Source organism: Dromiciops gliroides, chromosome 4 (assembly GCF_019393635.1).
Source record: "Dromiciops gliroides isolate mDroGli1 chromosome 4, mDroGli1.pri, whole genome shotgun sequence".
NCBI lineage: Eukaryota > Metazoa > Chordata > Mammalia > Microbiotheria > Microbiotheriidae > Dromiciops > Dromiciops gliroides.
The window spans coordinates 485,420,818-485,439,219 of NC_057864.1; the positions used below are offsets into that span (position 1 = coordinate 485,420,818).

The 18,402-nt window shown below is 49.9% G+C and overlaps 1 protein-coding gene across 6 annotated transcripts in view; it reads left to right on the plus strand.

The window, feature by feature from the left end:
- Positions 1 to 2,145: 2,145 nt before the first annotated feature.
- PER2 (period circadian regulator 2) overlaps positions 2,146 to 18,402 on the plus strand; it is a 49,712-nt gene continuing 33,455 nt past the window's right edge. For all 6 annotated transcript variants that reach the window (XM_044001501.1, XM_044001503.1, XM_044001502.1 and 3 more), the window contains exons 1-2: positions 2,146 to 2,344; positions 15,010 to 15,102. The gene's annotated coding sequence lies outside the window, so the exon portion shown is untranslated. The remainder of the gene's footprint in view (positions 2,345 to 15,009; positions 15,103 to 18,402) is intronic.

Consider the following 18,402-nt stretch of genomic DNA (forward strand, 5'->3'; position numbering starts at 1 on the left):
GAGTTTGTGGCTTCTAGTGCCACCTAAACTTACCATCTGTGCAAGCCCAGTGAATCACTTCAAGTCTCTGAGCTTCAATTTCCTCATCTGTAATACTCATATTCTCTACTTTGCAGGTGGCTGTGAGGAAAGTGCTGCTGTGTCAACAGAGATGGGACCCGTGATTTCAATGAAGCCGGGGAGGGGCAGGTTAGCACCTTCCGGGCCACTCACACTTTGAAAAAGTTGCCTTGAGCACCGAAGCACTGAAAAGGGTTAAGGGAGACTTTCCCAAGGTCACGTGGCCAGAAAGTGTCCAAGGTGGAACTTGACCGCCAGCATTCCTAGCTCTGGGTACAGCTTCCTGTCCATTGCCTCTCCCGGTAGGAATGTGGGTTGTTATTGTTATTATGATGCTTTTGTGTTCTTATTATATGGCTTATGTGATGATTGTTATTAACTTGGTGCCTGCTCTGTGGGCTCATATACTCAGTGAGGTTCTGTCAGGAGGCCAGGGTCTGAATCCTGTCTCTTGCAGGTTTTTAGCCTCCTTCCTCATCTGAAAGATGGGGATACTTATATACACACTATGCGTGTGTATTTATGCATGTACATGTGTGTAAGTATAGGAGTGTGAGTGTATATATGGGAATTCGTATGTACGTGTATATATGTATGCATGTATATAGGTATATGGGGCACCCAGGTGGTGCCACAGTGCATAGAGAGATGGGCCTAGAGTCAGGAAGACCTGAGTTGGCACCTACTAGGCACTTAATAGTGAGGCATCTAGGTAGTGCAGTGAATAGTATACTAGGCCTAAAGTCAGAAAGACCTGAGTTCAAATTTGACCTCAGACACTTCCTAGCTGTGTCACCCTGGCCAAGTCACTCCACCCTGTTTGCCTCAGTTTTCTCATCTGTTAAATGAGCTGGAGAAGGAAATGGCAAACCAAGCCAGGATCTCTGCCGAGAGAACCCCAAATGGGGTCAGAATGTGTCCCACACAACTGAAACGACTCGTCATCACCACCATCATCAATGACACACGCATATTCACATATCTGGCCATGTATACGAATATGTATATGCACACATTTATATATGCACATATATGTATGCGTACGTATGTAAAGTGTGTGGGATGAGTCGGATGTAGTGTACATGTAATGTGCACGTGTCTGCATATGCATGCATATGTGTAAATACAAAGCAATACTCTTTTTTTTTTTAGTGAGACAATTGGGGTTAAGTGACTTGCCCAGGATCACACAGCTAGTAAGTGTTAAGTGTCTGAGGCGGGATTTGAACTCAGGTATTCCTCCAGGGCCGGTGCTCTATCCCCTGAGCCATCTAGCTGCCCCTAAAGACACACACACACACACACACATACACACACACACACACACACACACACCCTCTCTCTGTCTGCGATGTCTATGCACCTATGTCTTTGTGCATACGTTTATAATGCACGGATGCGCCTGGGCCAACGTCCGCCCCGAACTGTCAGGATAGCGCTACTCTGTATCCCAAGTCCCCAGGTGGGGTGCGGGGCGGGGGAGGGGGGAAAGGTGCCCGCCCCCGCCCGCCCGGGGGCGTCAGTCGGAAGAAAGGCCGACTAGTTCCTGCTTGGCTGCGCCCCGCTCTCGGCTCAGGCGGCTCAGTCCTCCCCCTGACTCCTCCCGGAGGCAGCTCAGCCCACGCCGAGCCCAGGCTCAAACCTCCTTCTAACCGCAGACTCCGTCACGCTGACGTCAATGGAGCCGGGCGCGTCCCGGGTGGGTGGATGTGGGAGCCAGTCCTCGGCCCTCCCCCCTCCCTTCTTCTTCATTCCTTTCTCCCCCTCCACTCCCGAATAGATTGGTCCATCCCGCTCCCCGCTTCCCCGGGAAGGCCGATGGCTCTTGAATGAAGCAAGCCCGGGGAGCGGAAGTGGAAGGAACCATTTGGGAGGCCCCGGGGGTCCCCCGCGCGTTCATTGAAGGGTTCGGCGCCGGAGTGAACATGGTGTTCCATGTGCGTCTTATGTAAAACGAGCGACAGGCGGCTCAGCCAATGGGCGCACGGCACCGGCCGGGGCCCCCGCCTCGCTATGCAGATGAGCCGGGGCTGCCTCCAATGTCGGGGCGCGGGGGGCGGGCCCGGCGCGTGTGGTCACGTTTTCCACTATGTGACAGCCGCCCGGCCTCGTAGCGCTGGCGAGTGGCGGCCGCGTCGCGTTGGGTAGGTCCCCAGCTCAGCCTCAGCCTCCGCCTCGGCGACTGCCTCTCGCCCTCCGCCGCTCGGCCCGGCCCTGGCTCCCGCTCCTGCGCTGGCGAGCTTCCTCGCGTCGCCTCCGTGCCGCCGCCGCCCGGGGAGCCGCGGTGAGTGCAGGCTGGGGGCCGGGCAGGGGAGCGGGGGTCTTGGCGGGGGGTTCCGGGGGGGGAGGGGCACGCCGCGGGGAGGGGGGCGGGGGGGGTCTGGCCCGGTGACGTCACCGCTCCGCGAGCTCGCGCCGGGCCGAGCGCTTTGGGGGGCGGGAGGGGGGCCCCCCGGAGGGTGGGAGCTCCCCGAGGGCAGCGTCCTTTGGGCTCCGTGCCGCCCCGCACACAGCTGGCGCTCAATCCGTGCGCGGGGCGGACCGACCCCGATCCACGTGTACTTGTTGCTTCCTCCGAGGGCAGCGGGGCCGCGACCCTGGAGTCGGGCAGGTCCGCGCTCGCGTCCCTCCCTGGGCAAGGCACCGACCCCCGCTTAGCCTCCCTGTCCTCCTGGGAGTCTCGAAGGCGAGGCTGTGTCCTCGTTCTTCCCGGCTTCAGACGGGCTTGGCCAGGGTCACTGGGTGGTGCTGCGGGTGCCAGGACCTGGGTGCAAATCTCCTTTCTGGGATGTCTGTGACTGTGAGCCTCAGTTTCCTCCTTTGTAAAACTGAGGGGTTGGAGTAGGTGACAGCTAAGGTCAGGCGGCGGCTTGGGCTAGTGGCGAAAGCACCGGGTTTGGATCCCGGGTTTGGATCCCGGGTTTGGATCCCGGGTTTGGATCCCGGGTTCGAGCTGCCAGCCCCTCGAACCCTCAGAACCTGTAAGTCGGGGTGGGTAATAGGGCTAGACGAGGTGACGGGTGTAGAGCAGCAGTTTGGGAGCGGGGCTGCCAGGAGCCCTGGGCTGTCCTGACGCCTCATGGAGCTTTCTGGAGCGTGATTCGCCTCCTTCCGCTCCTGGGCTCCGGCCCCTGCCACAGTGCCTCTCTGTGGTCACAAAGAACGCAGGCACTCGCCTGCTTATGCAAGCTTGGTTTTCCCTGAAATGGATCTGTAGGGACACCTCTTAACATCGTGGAAGAGTCCAACGGTGCAACCAAGTCACCGAAGTCCATATTGTTGCTGTTCTTGCTCTCAGCTGCATATTAAAGACCACATGATCCGCCTTCTCCGGGCCTCTGCAAATCGAGGAGGTTGGACTAGATGGTCCCTCGGCCCCTTCCAGGTCTATACCCTGTCACCAGGGATCATCTAGAAATCACAGAAGCCAAGCCAGGGACAGAGCCACAGGGTTGGTAGGAAACAAGAAGTCCAGGCTGGGGAGCAGAGCCAAGGCCAGAAGTCTCTGCTTTCCCCAGGCAGCATGAAAAGCCCATTGCAAAAGTGGAAATCCAGGGTTCGAGGTTTCTGTAACAGAAGCAGGTGTCTCTTGGAGCTGATTCCTCCTGGGTCACTTTCCTTACAATCCTTCCAGATGTTGGCCTCAGTTTACTTATTGGCACAATGAGCTGGAGAAGGAAATGGCAAAGCTATGCAGTATCTCTGCTAAGAAAACCTGGTGGGGGGCAGCTAGGTGGTGCAGTGGATGGAGCACCGGCCCTGGATTCAGGAGGACCTGAGTTCAAATCCGGCCTCAGACACTTGACACTTACTAGCTGTGTGACCCTGGGCAAGTCACTTAACCCCCATTGCCCTAAAAGAAAAAAGAAAACCCACTGGGGTCATGAAGAGTCAGACTCGACTGGGCTAAGGAGACAGGGGGTGGAGGTGACTTAGCCCCTCTGGTCATGATCACTGAGCGCCTCTGACAGAGGAGGGGAGACCTTGCATGAGGAAAGGGGTTCGGGGCTTACATGCTTGGGCTCAGAACTGTACTTATGCCTGGAAATTGGGAGCCCCAAACTTTGTGGGTAAAAGAGTGAATCCTGGGGTTAGTTAAGACCCTAAGGCACATAATGGTTTTAAAGACCAGTTTGTGCACCGACAAGGGCAGGCCAAGCAGGCCCTCCTGTTCTGTGCTGCTTTAGTTCTCTGCGTGGCAAGGCGGGTCATTCACTTTCTGGAACTCTCTCAGGGTGAGGACGTGGGCTGGTTCCTCTTCTCTCTCTTCAGTGTCCAGCACCTTGAACAGCGCCTCTCCCTGGTCTGAAAACCCCAGTCCAGTGCTGCTTTCCTTGAATGCCTTTATGTGGCCGCCTCTTTTAAAATCATTAGGTAGCCTAAATTTATTCAGTTTAATTAGGTTGATGAGCAGATGGATAGATCCTGGAAAATTACCGGTTCTTAGAGTGGTCTCTTGTTGAGGATGGCTCTCTCCCCACTAACTGACTAAGCAGACTGTTCTCCTCACTGATCTGGAACTCGTCCATCTAAAAACTTCACCTCCTTAGAATGAAGCCTTCAGGCCCAGGAAGTGAGCGGAGGAGCTTCCTGGAGGGCAGAATGGACTTTGCCAAGGGCACCACCATTGCTTGTTTATTCTTCAATTACATGCCGTTTTAACAGGCGGTCTGACTGACTTCAGCCTCCCTCTCCACGTTTATTTCATGGTCTCTCCCTTAACACACTCTGCTGACTTTCCAGCCAAACTGACCTGCTCCCTGTTCTCTGACCCTGGCATCCCATCGCCTGCCTTCCTACCTTTGCACAGGCCGGCCCTTGTGCCTGTTCAGCCGGGAGTCCTCCTTGCTACCTGCCTGCAGGAGGGGGCAGAGGTTGGTATGAGAACTGTGCAGGAGAGGAGAGCGAAGCCTTCTCCCAGAAGGTGCCCCCAGGGCTAGATTCTCTTCGGGGATGGCTCAAGCTGCACATGTGGCGTTCCCTCCCTTCTGGCTCCTCCAAGTGTCCCAAGAAATGTCCCAGTGGGCAAGAGGGGGCCTCTACAGACACAGAAACTTGGCTTCTCCCACCAGCTTTGCCCCTCCAGAGGGGCTCATGGCTTCCCTAGCAGCCCCTCTCTATGGCTTCTGAAGGAGGCACCTGCAAAATGCCCCAGAAACCCCAGGGACACCTGGAACTCACTCTTTCCCTCCCTGCTCCCCTTGGCCTTTCCACATCCTTATTAGCTTCCTTCTGAGCTCAGCTCAGCTCAGCTCAGCGGCCCCCTCTGGTGGAGAAGCTGTGGTCATCCTGTAGTCACGACCTGCTGCTCCCTCCTCAGTTTATCCTGTGTGTGTGTATATATATGAATACATACACGAACACACATACACATAGACACACAAAGTTCCTCCTCAGATTATTTTGTGTATGTGTATAAGTATGTATGTATATGTATACATACACAGACACACAAAGTTCCTCAGATTATTTTGTGTATGTGTATAAGTATGTATATATATATATATATATATATATATATATATATATATATATATATATATATATATATATATATATATATATATATATATATACACACACACATACACACACATACACGGACACACAAAGTTCCTCAGATTATTTTGTGTATGTGTATAAGTATGTATGTATATATATACATACACGGACACACATACACATAGGCACACAAAGTTCCTCAGATTATTTTGTGTATGTGTATAAGTATGTATGTATATATATACATACACGGACACACATACACATAGGCACACAAAGTTCTTCCTCAGATTATTTTGTGTATGTGTATAAGTATGTATGTATATGTATACATACACGGACACACAAAGTTCCTCAGATTATTTTGTGTATGTGTGTGTGTATATATATATATATATACACGAACACACATACACATAGGCACACAAAGTTCCTCAGATTATTTTGTGTATGTGTATAAGTATGTGTATATATATATAAGTATATATATATATATATATATACACACACACATACACACACATACACGGACACACAAAGTTCCTCAGATTATTTTGTGTATGTGTATAAGTATGTATGTATATATATACATACACGGACACACATACACATAGGCACACAAAGTTCCTCAGATTATTTTGTGTATATGTATAAGTATGTGTATATATATATATATATATATATATATATATATATATACACATACATGAACACACATACACATAGGCACACAAAGTTCCTCAGATTATTTTGTGTATGTGTATAAGTATGTATGTATATATACATACATACATACACAGACACACATACACATAGGCACACAAAGTTCCTCAGATTATTTTGTGTATGTGTATAAGTATGTATGTATATATATACATACACGAACACACATACACATAGGCACACAAAGTTCCTCAGATTATTTTGTGTATGTGTATAAGTATGTATGTATATATATACATACACGGACACACATACACATAGGCACACAAAGTTCTTCCTCAGATTATTTTGTGTATGTGTATAAGTATGTATGTATATGTATACATACACGGACACACAAAGTTCCTCAGATTATTTTGTGTATGTGTGTTCGTGTATATATATATATATATACACGAACACACATACACATAGGCACACAAAGTTCCTCAGATTATTTTGTGTATGTGTATAAGTATGTGTATATATATATATATAAGTATATATATATATATATATATATATATATATATATATATATATATATATATATATATATATATATATATACATACACACACATACACGGACACACAAAGTTCCTCAGATTATTTTGTGTATGTGTATAAGTATGTATGTATATATATACATACACGGACACACATACACATAGGCACACAAAGTTCCTCAGATTATTTTGTGTATATGTATAAGTATGTGTATATATATATATATACATACATGAACACACATACACATAGGCACACAAAGTTCCTCAGATTATTTTGTGTATGTGTATAAGTATGTATGTATATATACATACATACATACATACACAGACACACATACACATAGGCACACAAAGTTCCTCAGATTATTTTGTGTATGTGTATAAGTATGTATGTATATGTATACATACACGGACATACATACACATAGGCACACGGTTTCGTCAGATTATCGTGCGTGTATGCAGGCATATATGGATATGTCTGTATAGATCCATACAGGGACACATGCATACCAGTTCTTTCTTGGATTATCATGTGTATGTGTGCATATGTGTGTACACCTATATATGCACACACAAACACTCACTTTCCTCTTTGCATTATCTTGTGTATGCATTTATGTTTATGCGTATGGGTGTATGTGCATACACACATGAACACACATATACCATTTCCTCTGTGGTTACCTTGTATGTCTACATGCACATGTATGTCTCTGTGTTTGTGTGTACATATGAAGGTGCTCCCACGCTGTTCATCCTTGAATTTTCTTGCATGCACGGCCATGCATGCACACATGAACACAATATGCCCGCACACAGCAGAATGAAGCTGCCTGGACACGTGGTGGGCTCTCCAGACAGTTCTGGAGGGGCTGCAGTAGCAGTGGCCGCCTCCTTGGAGCTTAGGTTGTCCTTAGGCCTGCCCCAAGCAGAGGTGTAGCCAAGCTAGCCCCTGGAGAGGGAGGGGGTGTGTGTGCCAATTCATGCCCTGTGAGGTTTGGCCATTAGGTGGCACCACGCACTCAAGCCTCCTGCCCTGAGGTTGGTTGAAGGATGCCTAGGGTGCTTGGCTTGCTTCTCCCAAGGCTGCAGAATCCCCCCAGTTCCCCAGTTTGGGTCACAAGGGGGCGATAGGGGTGGGCTCTTAGTCTGCGGGCCCCCCCCCCTCCCCTTCCCCTGCACAGGGAGGAAGGGGCCTTCAGAATCTGGCCCTGTCTCTGGCTCTCTCTGGCAGTTCGTTTCTCTCCCATGGTCCCCCTGGGGGGGTCCTGCAGCCCCCCTCCCTCCAGCACGTGTGCTGCTGGCTTATCTGACTTCTAAGCCTGCAGCAGATTAGAAGCGGGTAGTCTGCGATGGCCTGCTATCCCTATAGCCTATTGACACAACGGGAGCAGCTGAAAGAAAAGTGAGAAGACGTTTTTAACCCCTGAAAATCATTGCAGGCCAGGGGCATGCCCAGCCCTGAATATCTCTTGTCTCATCACTTACTACTCTCCAGTCCACAAACATTTATTAGGTGCCTGTTATATGTCGGCTCTGAGCTGAATGCAGGGATAGAAGTTAAGACCACCCCCACCACCCCCATCCCTTGTTGCCCTCAGGGAGTTTCTATTCTTCCTGGGGAAGTGTACAAGTGACTTTGTACAGATAAGACGTAGGCCTGGGAAATGGAAGGATGGGGGTGAGGAGGCATCACTAGGCCAGCCCTCCCCTGTTCCGAGAGGGGAGCCAGAACCCCGGGCCCCCAAGGCTCCGCTGGAGCAGGGGCAGAGCTGGGCCAAGCCAGACGCCTACAGTAACGAGAGCCATTAGGTCCAGTTAACAGCTTGGGGGCTGAGGACCCAGCACTGGCGCGGGGGAGTCTGGGAACAGAGCGTGCGCAGACCCCGCTTTTCCTGGCTGCCCCTCCAGCCGCTTGGCTTCAGGGGTGGAGTTTCCTTTGTTGGGTAGCCGTTGCCATGGGGATGTTCTGTTTGTTGATTTCCTAGGGTACAGAAGGCCTCCTGCTTTGGGCGGCCTCCGGGAAGGGCTGGGGGTGCAGTGACCAGGTGTCCGGTCAGGACGACTCAGAGGCACACGTGGCTTCTCCCCAAGTGCCCTCGTTCTTATCACAGCCTGGCCCGGCCCACATTTCCCCAGACCCGGGCCAGTGCTGGAGCCCCCCTGTGCCACCCGCCGGCCTCCCTCTTCCTCTGGCTGGGAGACCCGAGGGACAGCTGCCAAGGCCGGCCCTTGCAGGTGCTTAAGCAGCTCCTGAATGTTTACTCTTGGTTATTTGCTCTTCAGAAAGCCGATGCGTTTTATCCATGGGTCATTTCATCAGGATTTTCGTGTAGCAGGACCCTCACCCCCCCCCTGCCCCCTATCGCCCCCTTGTGACCAAAACCAAAAGGCAGAACCATTGGATGCAGTGACCAGATCCTGGGCCCCAGCCCTCCTGCTTGGAGGGGGCGGGGTGGGGAGGGTGGGGGTGGGGGCACTCATGAACTCTTCTAGGGGCCGACTTCCTTTGAGCACCTTTTCTCATCTTGTTGGAGTCATTGTGTTGGTCGCTTTCTTGGTTCTGCTTATTTTGCCCAATACCAGTTCATACAAAATCATCCCATGTCACTTTGAGCTTCTCACAATCGTCATTTCTCACTGTACAGTACTTTCTGTACTATAGGTTGTTTAAAAAAAAAAAAATCCACTCCCCAGCGGATGGAGCCCCACGTTGTTTCCAGGTCTTTGCCACCACAAAGAATGCCACTCAGAATGTTTTCAGTCACTTTAAAATTGAAGGCAATACCTCCCTTGGTATCTTCTCACAGAGTCCAAATAACTTAAGTTAGTCTACAATAAACTATTTTAGCCTAAATGTACATCATTTGGAATGAACGAATTTTCATTATTTGTTGTCATGTCTGCTTTACCTTCTATTTGCGAGACTTTTCCTCAAAAGAAGATGGTCTTGGTCAATAGGGACCCATGTGACACCTCTCCGTTGAAAAAATAAAACTGCTATTGAGGGGTTAGAATCAAACCTACCTTGCAGGACCCACTTAGTGGGGTCAGTTAGTGCCAAAGGTCACGATGGTGACGGTGCTCTGAGCGGCCAGTCTCTGGAGGAGCCAATCAGGTCACTTCTGTCACTGCTCAGCAGCAGCCACCTGTGGTTCCTGCAGGCACCTCAGACCCAACCTGTCCACAGCTGGACTGGGTCTCTGTCTTCCCTAGACCTGCCTCTGTTCCTGCCCTCCCCACCCCCAAATGTCCTCAAGCTTGCCCTCTCCCTCACCTCCTCCAGGTAGTTCATCATCATCACATCCCTGGGATCTATCCCCTTTCCAGGCACAATACTAGGGAGGGAGGGCCATCGGTTGCTCTTTAGCTGGTTGACTGTAGCTCTCCTTGTTTCCTTTCTTCTCTCCAGTCCATCCTCAGAACTCCCAAGGCTCATCTTCCTCTGTACAGACAAGTCTGACCGAGTCACTCTCCTGCTCAGAAACCTGAGGCTCCCCATTCTCTAGAGGATCAAATACAATCTTCTAGTGGCCCTGGACATCCCACATTCTGGCTCCCACCTGCCTTTCCAACCTAAAGTCATATTCCCCTTCTTGACAACTAGGGGTGAAACAAGGCTTTAGCCAAGGGAGACTAATTGTTCCCTGAAAACACACACACACACACACACACACACACACACACACACACACACACACACACACACACACACTCTCTCTCTCTCTCCCTCTCCCTTTCCTCTCCCTCCCTCTCCCTCTCCCTCTCCCTCCCTCTCCCTCTCTCCCTCCTTCTCACTTTACGTTAGACTGTCTAATTCTAGACTTGCCTTATTCATTTAGCAACATAAAAGTATTCTGGATAGCTTGATCTGGATATAAAATGATCCCATTTGGTGTTTAAATTTAAAGTACTATTTACTTGTACATGGATTGCAAACTTACTCATTGGATTTACTTTTACAATTTAAAAATTTGAGGTAGAAGGATAAAACATCTAGTTTTGCTCCAGTGTTTTTCTCTTTTGGACCTTGTCCTTTCTCTTCTGGACCCTCTCACCTTCAGGAAGGGTCATTGAACCCTAGGAGTTGGCAGGCAGGGCTTGAAAAGGAGGGAGCATTTGGATGTGCTCAAGGAAGGGTGGTATGGGGCAAGATTCTTTTAAGAACTTTGGGGGGCAGCTCGGTGGCACAGTGGATAGAGCACCAGCCCTGGATTCAGGAGGACCTGAGTTCAAATCTGACCTCAGACACTTAACATTCACTAGCTGTGTGACCCTGCGCAAGTCACTTGACCCCAATTGCCTCACCAAAAACAACAACAACAAAACCTTTTGGGAGGAGAGAGAGATGAACAAAAGAGCCATTTTCCCTTGGGTCTGAAAAGGGAAGACAGCCCTGGTTCCCAGTGAGCCTTGAAGCCACTTTGCTTCCAGAGCTGAATTCCGGTCTCCTCATCAGCTTGGAGTAGACTGACCTGGGACCAAGGTGGGCTCTGGGAGCCCTGAGCACAAGACAGTGTTTCTCCGCCAACATTGTGGGCAGTAATGGGTTGGATGCAGACTGGATTGATGCTTCTCCAGAGAGGGGCCTTGCTTTCATTTCCCTCTTCCCTAACCCTCTGAAGGCTGTCTGAGAGGGTCTAAAGAGGCCGCCGCTCTTGGCTCTGTGTGGAACCATCAGAAGGGTGCACAGAGGAGGGGGAGTGTGTTCGAGCCTAGGAAATTGGTCTGGGCAGCAGCTCCTGTTTTCTCCCTAGAGCAGGGGCGGCAGGATTCTTAGCCTGCTTTGTGGTCTGGGGAGGCCCAGGGGCCCCTTCTCAGAATCAGCATTTTAAATTCATAAACAGAATGCACAGGATTGCCAAGGCAAGCGATTCGACTGAAGTATATTGACCACTAGGCCATCACCCTCAGGGCAAAGACTCCTTCCACACCCGCATGATCCCCATACCTCAGAGATGGGGCTCTTTGGCCATCGGTGTGTAACTTCCACCAGGTCTTTGGATTTGGGCCTAGGTCTAAGGACCGTTGTGGGTGAAGCGGTTGCCAGCAGATCTGAGGGATGGAAGGAACGTGGCTTGTCTTCGAATCTGATGTTCAATGTGCTAAATGTCTCCACATAAAGCAGCCTTTAATTACTTTTGGAAGAATTAAAGCTGTTTTGTCCCAGATGAATACTCTGTCTTGTTAGAGAAGAGAGAATGATTTTCATCAGAGGCTGGAAACTGAAACTGGAAACAGGAGACATTAGGAGAGCCCCCACCTACCGGAAACCCATTCAGAGACCAAGGACTCGGGTGACTCTGGAAGAGAGAGCAAGGAGGATGACTTCGTGCAGCTCTGCCTCCCTGAAATCCAATTGAGGCACATGTCATCACCTGTGATGATGTCATTGGTCTTCCTTGAAAACAAAGGATGAACTATAATAACAATACAGCTAGTCAGTCAACAGACATTTATTAAGTACCTGCTGTATACCAGGGGCAGATAAGTAGAGCAGTGGATAGAGTGCTGGGCCTGGAGTAGTTAGGAAGACTCATCTTAGTCTTTTTTTTTTTTTTGCCGGGCAAGGAGGGTTAAGTGACTTGCCCAGGGTCACACAGCTAGTAAGTGTCAAGTGTCTGAAGCTAGATTTGAACTCAGGTCCTCCTGAATCCAGGGCCGGTGCTTTATCCACTGTACCACCTAACTGCCCCCAGGAAGACTCATCTTAATGAGTTCAAATCCAGCCTCAGACACTAGCTGTGTGACCCTGGGCAAATCACTTCATCCCATTTGCCTCAGTTTCCTCATCTGTCAAATGAGCTGGAGAAGGACATGGCGACCACTCCAGGATCTCTGCCCAGAAAACCCCAACTGGGGTCAGGGAGAGTCAGACACGACTAAAACGACTGAGCAGCGGCATGGACCAGGCATTGTGCAAAGTGCTCATCACCTCTGGTCCAGATTATTGCAACAGACTCCTCTTTGGTCTCCCCACTCTCTGCTGATGAAGTAATTTTCCTTAATTGAGATCCTGACCTTGTGCCTTCCCTCTTTACCCCACGGCGGTGGCTTCCTGCTGCCTCCAGCATCAGACACAAACTCCTCCTCAGTGCCCAGTCCTGACCCTCTGCCCTCTTTGCCCTGGCTGGCCCTCTTCCTCTGGTGAAGCCGCTACTCAGGCGTCACCCCCTCCTCTGCTCACATCCCCCTTCCCTCCTTCCCAAACCACTTGGCATGTTTGGAGTGGTTAATGTTATGGTTGTGCTGGGCGTAGTTTTATGGGAACTTGTCTCCCCCACCAGCCTGGAAGCCTCTTGTGAGTTTGGCTCATCTCATTCTTTGTACCTTGCACATAGTAGGCACTTAATGCATCCTTGCTGATTGACTGGATGGCGAGGCGGGGCCTCTGGTCAGGAGGACTCATCTCGGTGAGTTCTGGCCATGTGACCCTGGGCAAGTCCAGATGAGGTTGGTTATGAGAGGCCCTATCAGGACTCCCCATCCTACTGTCTACCTGTCTCTCTAGGGCCAGGTGGCACCTCCTCTCCCACCTCACAAAGTCCTCTCTGCCACTTCAGTCACTTTTTCCTTGTTGCCAGGCCTGAGGGCCATGCCCACCTACCAGGAGGTAGTGGCTGAGCTCAGGCTGCCTGTGGCTCTGCCCGGGCTGGGTCTTCTGGGTTTGTGCCCTGCTTAGGTCGGTAGTTAACAAAGGTTTGTTGAATACATTCATCAAGAGGAGGAAGAGGTGAAGGAAGGCTTGGGTCCTCCTTGGCTCTGCCCCCTCTTTCACCCCACACATCTCTCTTCAGGGGGAAGATTTTGCCTTCCTGCCTCTCTCCTGCCCCTGATCTTGGTCAGAGCCCTTGGTCAGACCTCGCCACTGCCTGTGCCCCTATGGTTATGGCCTCCTCGTGGTTCTCCCTGCCTCTCATCACTCCCACCCATCCTCCACTCAGCTGCCGCAGTGATCTTCCTAGAGCTCAGGCCTGACCATGTCTCTTCCTCTCGCCTCTGGATAAAATGTTCTGCCCTTCACAAGCTGCATGGGCTTCCTTTCCTGGCTTCATTACTCATCACACCTCTCCCCTCCGTGGCTGCCCCACTCTTGCTCCTGCTGGCTGCTCCTTTTCCCACCTTCGTCCCTTGCCCTGGTTTTCTCGCCTCTAACTGCCCTGCGGTGGCAGGCCTGGAAATGGCAACAGTAGAGATAAGGATGTTGGGTGCCAGGGAGTTCCCTGCTGAACCAGGACCTCTGAGGGGTGGCTCGTGAGGGGCTCCTGGCCTGTCCCCAGAGAGCCCGTGACAAGGTGTGCCAACCCATGACTGGGGAGTGGGCACTGTCGGTACTCTACCATAGAGGCCATAATGACAATGATGGGGGTGTTTACGATGCTGCTCCTCCTTCCTTCCTCCCTCTCCCTTCCTCCTCCTCCTCCCTCTCCCCTTCTTCTTCCTTCCCCCCTGTCTCCTCCCCCCTTCAGTACCAGGCCACTTCTGTCTCCATGACACTTCTCCTACGTGTCCCCTTCATGGCACTCACACAGACTCTGCCCTTTGTCTGGACTCTTTCTCAGTGGTCTCCTCACTGGACTCCATCCTCCATGTAGCTGGCCCAGCACCCCATGTCTGAGCACGCCACTCTCAGTGTCCCTAGAGCGGTCACAGCTTCCTCAAGAACCTCTGTTACCAAACCAGCTTCCTTTTGGTTCTGGACAGTCACTGAGCTGGTGGATGCGGGGAAGGAATCGGCTCCCCTGGATTGGAGCAGAGCTTTTAATAATGCGTCTCTTACTGTTCTCAGAGACAGGATGGAGAGATGTTGACTCTTTTGTAATTTCCACAGAGATTTATATTTATGGCTTATTCTCAGTCATCACAAACTGGCTTGGATTGCTTTGTAAGTGGGCAGATCACAACAAATTACAATCAAATCATGGTGTTAGGAGAAGCCTTGGAAATCAGGCAGCCCAACCTTTTGGTTTCACAGATAGGGAAACTGAGATCCCCAGAGGCTAAAGGTCAGGTGGTGGCCCTATCAGAAGCAACATGGGTCTGGGCTACCAGGCCAGTATTGCACTGTGCCTTCCTGGGTTAGTTCAGAAGGCCTCCGGGCCAGGGAGAGAGGCTGTGTCTTGTCTTTGTTGGCCTCTCCCCTAACAGCAAGGGAGGTGGTACTTACACAAGCGTCCATAACAGCTTGTTAAAGGGAAAATGCTCATTGAAGTTTAACCTTTTTCTTATAGGTGGATCTGAAGCCGTTTTAGGCAGTAGAGTCTCAAATCCATGATTTTACTGGTGACCTGCTAAGACATTCCTTGTCTACTTTCTCCGAAGTGGTAAGTTTGGTTTTCCATTGTTCATTCATGGTCCTTGTTTCTTTTTAACTTTCCATTAAATGAACTGATAATGGCCTTTTGCTTTCATGTATTTGCTTGCTCTGCTTGCTTCAGACCTGAGGTGTCATCTGTGCTGGGGACCGTCCCCTCTCATTGTAGGTCAGGGGTTCTTCTGTGACTTAGGCTTAGCATGATGCCAGGGAGCCACTGAAAGGTGATGTCCCTTGTCCGGTGTCTCCCAAGTAGTAATGAGGATAATCATAACTCACCTTTACCTAGTGTTTGCAAAAGCCTTTGTCCACAACAGCCCCGTACCACAGGAAGCACAGGAAATTCACCTATAAAAGGGTAAGTGCTTTGCTGGAGTCACCAGAGCTGTGAATATCATGGCCACGGCTCCTCCCCCCTGGGCTTTTTCAGTCAGCTCTCCTCAGGAGGCGCATAGCCTTGAGGATGCCATTCCTGAGCTCCAGAAGGCTCTGCTCTTGCACGGTCAGCTCCTCTCTGTCTGCTTCTGAGACCAAGACTCAGCATCATCTGTGGGGCTGGCAGCCGGTGACCCAGAGAGCAATGCGAAGTGGCTGTCAGCCTTGGGTGGCACCCTCCATTACTCGAGTTATCAGGAGGAGAAACTGGAGAAGAGGGCACTCCAGACAATCTCTCAGCATTAACTCAGTTCTTGGCTCACTAAATAGGAGGCCTTGTCCATTGACCTGTGATCCAGAACATGCCCCTGGTGCACTCATGTCATTCTTGGCATACGTGAGCTGGGACCAGATGACAGAAGGAAGTGGGAACAGATGCCCCCAGACTCTTTTCAGGGAGGCAGAGAAGAATTCATGGTGCATCCAAAGGTAAGAAGAAATGTGATTTTGTGGGAGGCTTCATCTCATGGAGCAGAAGAAGTCTTTGCGGAAAGATTCCCTTGAAAATGACTCCCACATCTGTACCATCTTCCATTGTAGAGGATGAAGAGAAAGAGATCCTTTGAAGACCTTAATGATGAGACCCTGCTAATTAAATCAGCACTAAGGTGGATACAAACCAGGTTAAGGGAAAATACAGTGCAAGAGGAATGAATCAGAGCGTTCCAAGAGCTGTCGGCTACCCAGAAGCCTCAGGCCTGTCCACCATCAAGTCAGCCTCTGATCCAAGAATTGGAAGGTAGTTCCTGGGGATGGCAAGCATGGCTAAGATCACCAACAAGTGAAATTGCATCTTAACCCACAAGGACTGTCTTGTGGGGTTCAAAAGACCACAGACTTGATAGAGTAAAGATCAAAATTGATACAGAACTGCGAGAAAGAATAAGGATTAGAAAAAAGTTGGGATGCAGTGAAAATGGATCCAACTTGACCTATTTGAACAAATTATTGATGCCAAAAAATGGAGAATGAATGAAGGAAAGGACCTTGACACTGATTTTAATTTTGCAGACCTGGAATGCTTTCACCCCTGACCTTTGCCTTCCTAGCTCAGCTCCCTACCTGGAGCCTTTCCTGGTCCCCCTTCCCCTTTCCCCCCCAGCATCTGCTTCCCCAAAATTATTTTGTTATTTGGTATATATTTTCCATAAACTTGTACATGAAGATGTTGTCAAAGTTCTGGTCACTTTTCATTTATGGAAAGGAAGTGTTTCATTTTTGTCTTTGTATTCTGCCACCCAGCCCGGTGCCTGGCATCCAGGAGGATTTCAGTAAATGCTATTTGATTGAGGAGGAGGGATTTCCTACAGGGACTGAGGCCATCTGAGCCACTGCCCTGATGGTGCTGACCCCCACAATCTAGCCTGGATTCCTCATTGAGATCCAGCGTTACACTAAAGACTTTGGCCCAACCCCATGGGAAAGATTAAGAGGCCGAAGAATGATTGTTGTGCAGACAGCATGTTGCATGGACAGCCTGTAGCTCACATGTGTGCACATATATGGCTTGGACGGATGCTTTTCCTTTATTTGGCTAATGTTTAAGTGGCCAGACTTACAGGTAGTGTTGATCACATGTTACATTTTACAGGAATGCCTGTTAATATAAACATTCAATAAAATCTACTCAACAAATATTTTTTAATTGCTCACTATTTGTCATGCGCTCTGCTCCATTTGATAAAATCTAAAGAAGTAAACATTGCAGATGTACAATTCAATTATTAAAGAGATCACAAGAATCATTAAAGAGACCCGCTCACATCTTCTCAAGAGCTCGTTCTGAGTACTGCCTAATTCCTGGTTTGATATACATGTCCTTGTTCTATCGGACGGAGTCCCAGAACATCACTGATTTTTCATTTGGATAACACAGTATCATTAGCCAGATCCTGCCATAGCCCCTACTTTCAGTGCTTTGCAGTATGTACTCTATACACCTCTGGAGCCAGATGCCAACAGACTTACTGGTATTTCTCAATCTTGCCAGCCCTGGCTGATTGGAAAGTGAAGCATCTGTTTTCAAAGGGTATATAGCACCGTCTCTGATAGAGGCAGTGCAGTTCTTACTGCCCAAGATTGGTCTTAAGTCTGGTCTTAAGACCTCTCCCAGGCCTGGAATTGTTGAGTTTCCCCAAATTGCAGGTGTTTTTCTGGCACTTTTTAAACCAGCATCCTGTGGTGGGGCCATAGCCTCACTGAGTTAAGGACCAAGCGGCAGAGGACATGTGTGCATGTTTTGTTTGATGCCCACTTGTCCAGAGCCAAATCTCCTGGCCCCATTCAGTGGGAACCAGTATAGAGTGGCTCAGGGAATGACTCACTGCCAGTCCACAAATTGGGTGAAAGATCCTTCCCTCATAAAAAGATTTGTGGCCACAGCCGTTGAGGTGATGGCATATACTTGGCCATGACTGGGTTTGCTGATGAGCTGGCTTCAGTGCATCCTTCAAGTCCCTCCCCACCCTCTGTGGCCAGCAGATTGCTGGTCAGCCAGAGCGCCAAGCCACCATTTTTGACTCTCCACTCAACTGAGATCTTAACGGACGGTTGTCTCGTAGCCAGAACCAGACGGTAGCAACTACTGCATCCTTATAACCAACTGTTCCTCCCGTGGAGCCATTGAAATAAAGAGCCAGTCCTTGTGGGTGAGGGCCACCTTTGATTCCGTTCCTGTGTCGCTGTATCACTAAGAGAACGGCACATGGCTGGCCCAGAAACTTCACCCCATCTACCGCCACGACACGTAGCAGCAGGCTCACCCCCATTTTGTGAGGGAGATTCAGGGGCTCCAGCTCTTTGAGAAAGATGTCACCATCTTTCGGTATCTTTCTGAATTGTTCTCCAAGAATAGGACAGGAGGGGAAGGCAGATT